The sequence below is a fragment of the Macaca fascicularis genome, chromosome 19 (assembly GCF_037993035.2).
Source record: "Macaca fascicularis isolate 582-1 chromosome 19, T2T-MFA8v1.1".
Classification (NCBI taxonomy): Eukaryota; Metazoa; Chordata; class Mammalia; order Primates; family Cercopithecidae; genus Macaca; species Macaca fascicularis.
Window position 1 is genome coordinate 65,643,956 of NC_088393.1, and position 9,012 is coordinate 65,652,967.

A 9,012-nucleotide genomic window follows, 5' to 3' on the forward strand; every position below is an offset into this window, starting at 1 on the left:
ATATTATCCCTAGGAACAACTGGGGACGTTTAGTCTTGTGGCCTCTAGCTGCATGACTCCTAAATGATAATTTCTAATCTGTGGGGCCCTAATAAGTCAGTAAGTTAACAGGAATTGGGAAGGAGCCAGGCTGGCAGAACAGGAACCTAACCCCAGCTGCAACCTCTTTGTGTGAAGAAACCACAGCTGTCAGAAGTGTTTAACAGAGCAACTCCATCTTGAATAGGGGTTGGATAAAATGAGGCTGAGACCTACTGGGTTGCATTCCCAGATGCTGTAGGCATTCTAAGTCACAGGATGACATAGGATGTCAGCACAAGATACTAACGGAGGAGACCACCCCTTATATTGTCTTATGCCCAATTTCTGCCTCCAAAGAAAGAAGAAGTAAAAACTAAAAGGCAGAAATGAAATCCACAGGCAGACAGCCCGGCGCCACACCCTGGGCCTGGTAATTAAAGATCGACCCCTGACCTAACTGGTTGTTATCTATAGATTGCAGACATTGTATAGGAATGCACTGTGAAAATCCCTATCTTGTTTTGTTCAGATCTAATTACCGGTGCATGCAGCTCCCAGTCACGTACCCTCTGCTTGCTCAATCAATCAAGACCCTCTCACGTGCAACCCCTTCGAGTTGTGAGCCCTTAAAAGAGACAGGAATTGCTCACTGGGGGAGCTTGGCTCGAGACTGAAGTCTCGCCAATTCCCCCAGCCGAATAAACCCCTTCCTTCTGTAACTCGGTGTCTGAGGAGTTTTGTCTGCCTCTCGTCCTGCTACAATACAGGCCATAAAGATGTTGCTGATAAAACAGGTTGAAGTAAAGAAGCCAGCTAAAACCCACCAAAACCAAGATGGCGATGAGAGTGACCTCTGGTCTTCTTCACTGCAACACTCCCACCAGCACCATGACAGTTTACAAATGCCATGGCAATATCAGGAAGTTACCCTATATGGTCTAAAAAAAGGAGGCATGAATAATCCACCCTTTGTTTAGTATATAATCAAGAAATAACCATAAAAATGGGCAACCAGGCCAGGCGTGGTGGCTCACCCCTGTAATCTCAGCACGTTGGGAGGCCGAGGCGGGAGGATCATGAGGTCAGGCAATAGAGACCATCCTGGCTAACAGGATGAAACCCAATTTCTACTAAAAATACAAAAAAAAATTATCCGGGCTTGGTGTCACAGAACAAAACTACGTCTCAAAACAAAACAAAACAAAACAAAACAAAACAAAAGGCAATCAGCAGCCCTCTGGGCTGTTCTGTCTACAGAATAGCCATTCTTTTATTCCTTTGCTTTCTTTTCTTTTTTTTTGAGCAGGAGTTTCACTCTGTCACCCAGGCTGGAGTGCAATGGCATGATCTCAGCTCACTGCAAACTCCACCTCCCAGGTTCAAGCAATTCCCCTGCCCTCAGCATCCTGAGTACCTGGGACTACAGGTGCGCACCACCATGCCAGGCTAATTTTTCTATTTTTAGTATAAACAGGATTTCACCATGTTGGCCAGGCCAGTCTCAAACTCCTGACCTTGTGATCCGCCCACCTCAGCCTCCCAAAGTGTTGGGATTACAGGTGTGAGCCACTGCACCCAGCCCAAACCAATGCATTTCTTTAATGTATTTGATTGCTGTTTCATGCCTCCTTAAAATGTATAAAACCAAGCTGTGCCCCGACCACCTTGGGCACATGTTCTCAGGACCTCTTGAGGGGTGTGTCACAGGCCATGGTCACTCATATTTGGCTCAGAATAAATCTCTTCAAATAGTCTACAGAATTTGACTCTTTTCATTGACACTGAAGAAGCCCCCAGCCCAGAGGAAAATCATCCGCGTGCACCAACTGGCTGACTTTGAGTGGGTGGAGTGCATATACCCAGATAAAGAATGGGATTGGTTTAGAGGCCCAACTTAGGGGAGTTAGTGTCTCTCCTGGTTAAAGGCTCCTCTCAATAAAAGGCAAGGACACTTGACCAAACTTTGGTTCAATGCCCAACTTAGGAAGGTTAGAAGGTTAGATTACTTCCTAAGAGTTAGGGGGTTAGAGGCCCCTCTCAGTAAAGTCCCTCTTGGCTAGGAATGGGTTTGGCACAATGGGATGTTAACTGGTGTTCTCTGGAATAATCTGCCTTGCTGATGGCTATGGGTGACAGGACTAGGAATGTACAGGATCATGGGACATGGGGAGCTTTTTCCTCCCCAAAAGGGAAAACTTGAGAGCTGATGGGACTGCTGGAAAAGATCCCTTTGCTACTGACAAGTGGCCGCTTGAACTTGTCAGTGTCACTGCAATTGGGGGGGGGCCTTCCCCACCCTGCCACAGGCAATGTTTTGTTTTTGTTTTTTTAGAGTCTCGCTCTGTCACCCAGACTGCAGTGGTGCGATCTGGACTCACTGCAAGCTCCTCCTCCTGGGTTCATGCCATTCTCCTGCCTCACCCTCCCCAGTAGCTGGGACCACAGGTGCCCACCACCACGCCTGGTTAATTTTTTGTATTTTTAGTAGAGGCGGAGTTTCACTGTGTTAGTCAGGATGGTCTCAATCTCCTGACCTTGTGATTTGCCCGCCTCAGCCTTCCAAAGTGCTGGAATTACAGGCGTGAGCCACTGTGCCCGGCCGGCAATGTTTTTCTCTGTCTCCTTTCCCTTTCTTATATTTTATGTTATTCAGGGTGACCATCTTGCCCAGAGACCAAATTGAAACTCCTGGTCAGAGGTTAAAGATGATGGTGCCCAACCAGGGTAAGTTTGAGCCTTGCCTGTTGGATATTCCAGTCAAAGCAGAGTGGCTAATGTGTATGTTTTGTCACACGTATTTTGCTCTGGCCAGAATGGAAAAAGATAATTTAGCTTTGTGTTGCGGATTGGCCCCCAGGGCTGTGGTGCAGCCAGCTGGGTCATTAGAGCCTCTCAGGGAAAGGGAAACCAGAAGCCTGGAATGCTGGAATGCCAGCAAAAGGGTAAGAATTTCTTTTTTTGTTTGTTTGTTTGAGACAGAGTCTCACACTGTTGCCAGGCTGGAGTGCAGTGGCATGATCTCGGCTCACTGCAACCTCCACCTCCTGGGGTCAAATGATTCTCCTAACTCAGCCTCCTGGGATTACATGCTTGCACCACCATGCCTAGCTAATTTTTGTGTTTTTAGTACAGACGAGGTTTCACCATATTGGCCAGGCTGGTCTCCAACTCTTGACTTCAGGTGATCTGCCCTCCTGGGCCTCCCAAAGTACTGGGATTACAGGTGTGAGCCACCAGGCCCAGCAATAATTTCTTACCAGTTAGTTGGCTGGGTGTGGTGGCTCACACCTGTAATCCCAGCACTTTGGGAGGCAGAGGCAGGTGGATCACATGAGGTCAGGAGTTCGACAACAGCCTGGCCAACATGGTGAAACAACATCTCTACTAAAAATACAAAAAATTAGTCATTGCCAGGCGCAGGGGCTCACACCTGTAATCCCAGCACTTTGGGAGGCCAAGGTGGGCAGATCACTTGAGGCCAGAAGTTCGAGACCAGCCTGGTCAACATGGTAAAACCCCATCTCTACTAAAAACTGAAAAAATTAGCCGGTGTGGTGGCGCATGCATGTAATCCCAGCTATTCCCGAGGCTGAGGCAGGAGAATCGCTGGAACCTGGGAGGTGGAGGTTGCAGTGAGCCGAGATTTCACCATTGCACTCCAGCCTGGAAAATAACAATGAAACTCCGTCTCACACTTGATCTTAGCCAAAAGGCTGAGAAGCGTTGAACCAAAGCCACCGCGCCCGGCTGGGAAAGTTCTTTACAGATTTATAGTTCTTCTTTATATATTCTTTCTTACTAAGTGTTGAAAAGATAACTATAGGCCAGGCGCGGTGGCTCAAGCCTGTAATCCCAGCACTTTGGGAGGCCGAGACGGGCAGATCACGAGGTCAGGAGATCGAGACCATCCTGGCTAACACGGTGAAACCCCGTCTCTACTAAAAATACAAAAAATGAGCCGGGCGTGGTGGCGGGCGCCTGTACTCCCAGCTACTCGGGAGGCTGAGGCAGGAGAATGGAGTGAACCCGGGAGGTGGAGCGTGCAGTGAGCTGAGATCCGGCCACTGCACTCCAGCTTGGGCGACAGAGCGAGACTCTGTCTCAAAAAAAAAAAAAAAAAAAAGCGCACCCTTCTGGCAGGGCGCAGTGGCTCACGCCTGTAACCCCAGCACTTTGGGACGTAGAGGTGGGCGGATCACGAGGTCAGGAGATCGAGACCATCCTTTCTAACATGGTGAAACCCCGTCTCTATTAAAAATACAAAAAAAAAAGTTAGCTGGACGTGGTGGCGGGCACCTAGTCACAGCTACTCTGCAGGCTGAGGCTGAAGGAGAATGGCATGAACCTGGCAGGCGGAGCTTGCAGTGAGCTGAGATCACTTCACTGCACTCCAGTCTGGGTGACAGAGGGAGACTCTGTCTCAAAAAAAAAAAAAAGACGCCTTTCTACGGCAGTGGACTGGTCTCAGCTAGCCTTAGAAGCTGTATTCAGATTCCTGGAGACTAGTGTCTGTAACTAATCACTCAAGAATTTGGGAAAAAAAAACTATTTCAGATTTTGGGGAGCTCAAGCTAAAACTATTATTTAGGATTCTCCCAAAGGCTAAAAATCCAAATTACCATACCATTTGAAACAGTCGTTCAGTCGCAAAATACCTGAACTGGAAGCAGAGGCTGATAAAAGTTATTGTGTTATAACGTTTCTGAAGGCCCTCAGAAGCATTAGAGTCCCTAAGGCAAATCACGGAAGGGAGAGATGTGCTCCCCTAAAGCAGGAGTGCAAAGTTGAATCTCTGTGATTCCTACAGAAAACAAATCTCCTGCTCATAGAATCTGTGAAAGGAAAATCTTGTGGCCTCAGAATTACTAACGGAAAAGTCAAGCTGGGAACTGCTCAGGGCAACCTTGCCTTCCATTCTATTCAAAGCCATCCCTCTCCTCACTGAGATAGATGCATATCCTGACTGCTTCCTTTGGAAATGCTTATCAGAAACTAAAAAGAATGCAACTGTTTGTGTCTCTACCTGTCTACCTGTGACCTGGAAGTCCCCTCCCTGCTTCGAATTGTCCCCACCTTTCTGGTCAGAACCAATGTACTTCTTACATATATTCACTGATGTCTCATGTCTCCCTAAAAGGTATAAAACCAACCTGTACCCCAACCACCTTGGGCACATGTCGTCAGGACTTCCTGAGGCTGTGTCATGGGCATGCGTCCTCAACCTTGGCAAAATAAACTTTTTTTTTTTTTCTTGAGACAGTCTTGCTCTGTCGCTCAGGCCGGAGTGCAGTGGTGCAATATCGGCTCACTGCAACCTCTGCCTTTTGGATTCAAGAAATTCTCCTGCCTCAGCCTCCTGAGTAGCTGGGATTACAGGTGCGCACCACCACGCCCGGCTAGTTTTTGTATTTTTAGTAGAGATGGGGTTTCACTATGTTGGTCAGGCTGGTCTGAAACTCCTGACCTTGTGATCCCCTCCGCCTCGGCCTCCCAAAGTACTGGGATTACAGGCGTGAGCCACCGCACCCAGCCAACTTTTTTGTTTGAGACGCAGTCTCGCTCTTTGGCCAGGTAGGAGTGCAGTGGCGTGATCTCGGCTCACTGCAACCTTTGCCTCCAGGGTTCAAGTGATTCTCCTGCCTTAGCCTCCCGTGTAGCTGGGAGTACAGGCACGTGGCACCATGCCCAGCTAATTCTTGTACTTTTAGTAGAGATGGGGTTTCACCTTGTTGGCCAGGATGGTCTCGATCTCCTGACTTCTTGATCCGCCTGCCTTGCCCTCCAATCCAAAGTGCTGGGATTACAGGCGTGAGCCACAGCGCCTGGCCAACAAAATAAACTTTTAAAATTGACTGAGACCTGCCTCAAATTTGGGGAGTTCACAAATCATTGTAGCAATTAATTGAACAACACCTTTTCCCACTTAGTATCCTTTACCTGACATTCTTATATTCAACTACTTTTAGTAATTTGACATCAGTCTTTTTTTTTTTTTTTTTGAAAGGGAGTCTCGCTCTGTCACCCAGGCTGGAGTGAAGTGGCGCAATCTCGGCTCACTGCAACCTCCGCCTCCCGGGTTCACGCCATTCTCCTGCCTCAGCCTCCCGAGTAGCTGAGGCTATATGTGCTCACTACCACGCCCGGCTAATGTTTTGTATTTTCAGTAGAGACGGGGTTTCACTGTGTTAGCCAGGATGGTCTCGATCTCCTGACCTTGTGATTCGCCCACCTCGGCCTCCCAAAGTGTTGGGATTACGGGCGTGAGCCACCACATGACGTTAGTCTTATAAAGAACAATAACACTGGGCACGGTGGCTCACGCCTGTAATTCCCGCACTTTGGGAGGCCGAGGCAGGTGGATCACCAAGTCAGGAGATCAAGACCATCCTGGCTAACACGGTGAAACCCCGTCTCTACTAAAAATACAAAAAAAAAAAATTAGCCAGGTGTGGTTGCATGCGCCTGTAGTCCCAGCTACTCAGGAGGCAGAGACATAATTGGAATGGTCAGTCTGATGGTTTTGGCTTCAAAATGAGGTTCTTCTTCTTCCTTTTTTTTTTTTTTGAGACAGTCTCTGTCGCCCACGTTGGAGTGCAGTGGCGCGATCTCAGCTTACTGCAACCTCCACCTCCCGGGTTCAAGTGATTCTCCTGCCAGGTACGGTGGCTCATGCCTGTAATTCCAGCACTTTTGGAGGTTGAGGCAAGTGGCTCACCTGAGGTCAGAGGTTCAAGACCAGCCTGGCCACTTGAACCTGGGAGGCAGAGGTTGCTGTGAGCCGAGATCATGCCACTGCACTGCAGCCTGGCGACAGAGCGAAACTCTCTCTCTCAAACAAACAAAAAACAATAAAAGAAATGGTATCTTGGTAGTGGTGATGGCTACAGTCTGTAAAAAGTAAAGTAGAGGTTCCTCTTCAAAGACTTTCCTCCCCATCTAATTAGGAATAAATGGTAACTTCTTTTAGAAGCAAAATTTATTCAAAGACCTGTTTTAACATTCTTAGGTATCTGCTAGCTGTGATAAAAAAAAATCTATGTACTTTATGTTCTTAGCTCCCACAATTTAGCCTAAGTATTTGCCCTGACATGGTTACACTGGTCCAAGGAAGCATTAAGTCATATCCTGTTCCTCTTCCTTATTTGAAAGTGTTTTTGCCTTTCTTAGCATTCCACAAGTTAATTCCTCCTTCATTTTCCTCTGCCTTTGCCTCTTTTTAAAAAGTTCTACATTGCTAGCCAATCAGGACAAATACAGAATGCGAATTTGTATTTAGTCAATGGAAACCAGACATAGCAATAAGGTGGACGCATCAGGTTATAAATGATCCTGTCTTCTTTGTTCAGTGTACTCTCATAGCAAAACTGCCAGCGAGTGTACCGTTTCTGCAGAAACTAAAAATGGCCTTGCTGAGGAAGTTAATGTTCAAGTGCTATTTCTTTATGGCACCAAGGAACAAGAATTTCAAACAGTCCTTAAAGGTGGTGCTCTCCATCTGGTCATACTGGGCGTTTGTTAAAGCCATGTGTTCATGTCATTGATGGGAAGTGATTATCACTGATTTATCTTGAGAGTAGGGAGTGTTCTGCATGAAAAATTAGTATTACATGAAAGGAAGAGTTGTAAATTGCAAGATACAAAAGCCTATTAATACTGACCAGGTAGACTGGGCAAAGTGGCTCACGCCTGTAATCCCAGCACTTTGGGAGGCCAAGGTAGGCGGATCACCAGGTCAGGAGTTCAAGACCAGCCTGGCCAATATGGTGACACCCCGTCTCTACTAAAAATACAAAAATTAGGCCGGGCGCAGTGGCTCACGCCTGTAATCCCAGCACTTTGGGAGGCTGAAGTGGGCAGATCACGAGATCAGGAGATTGAGACCATCCTGGCTAACATGGTGAAACCTGTCTCTACTAAAAATACAAAAAAATTAGCCAGGCATGGTGACGGGTGCCTGTAGTCCCAGATACTTGGGAGGCTGAGGCAGGAGAAACACGTATACCCAGGAGGAGGAGCTTGCAGTGAGCAGAGATGGCGCCACTGCACTCCAGCCTGGGCGTCTCAAAAAAAAAAAAAAAAAAAAAAATTAGCCAGGCATAGTGGCACGTGCCTGTCGTCCCAGCTACTTGGGAGGCTGAGACAAAAGAACTGCTTGAACCCGGGAGGCAGAGGTTGTAGTGAGCTTAGATTGCGCCACTGCACTAAAGCCTGGGCAACAGAGCGAGACTCCGTCTCCCCTACCGCCAAAAAAAATACAAAAAGCAAAAAACAATAAAACAGGCTGAGGCAGGAGAATGGCGTGAACCCCGGAGGCAGAGCTTGCAGTGAGCTGAGATCCGGCCACTGCACTCCGGCCTGGGTGACAGAGCAAGACTCCGTCTCAAAAAAAAAAAAAACAAGAAAACACTGACTAGGTAATTATCAAACAGTTTTGACAGAAGTGGGTCTATGGAAGCATCAGTAGATGGTGAAAAAACTTAGGACCTCAGAGAAATGTTAGCACCCACGTCCAAGAGATGAAATTATGTTCAGCACATAACTGGAATGGTCAGTCTGATTGTTTTGGCTTCAAAATGAGGTTCTTCTTCTTCCTTTTTTTTTTTTGAGACAGTCTCTGTCGCCCACGTTGGAGTGCAGTGGCGCGATCTCAGCTTACTGCAACCTCCACCTCCCGGGTTCAAGTGATTCTCCTGCCAGGTGCGGTGGCTCATGCCTGTAATTCCAGCACTTTTGGAGGTTGAGGCAAGTGGCTCACCTGAGGTCAGAGGTTCAAGACCAGCCTGGCCAACATGGTGAAACCCTGTCTCTACTAAAAATACAAAAATTAGCCGGGCATGGTGGCGCATGCCTGTAATCTCAGCTACTTGGGAGGTTGAGGCAAGAGAATCACTTGAACCCGGGAGTCAGAGGTTGCAGTGAGTGAAGGTTGCACTGCATTCCAGCCTGGGTGACAGACTATGTCTCAAAACAAAACAAAACAAAACAAAGAGA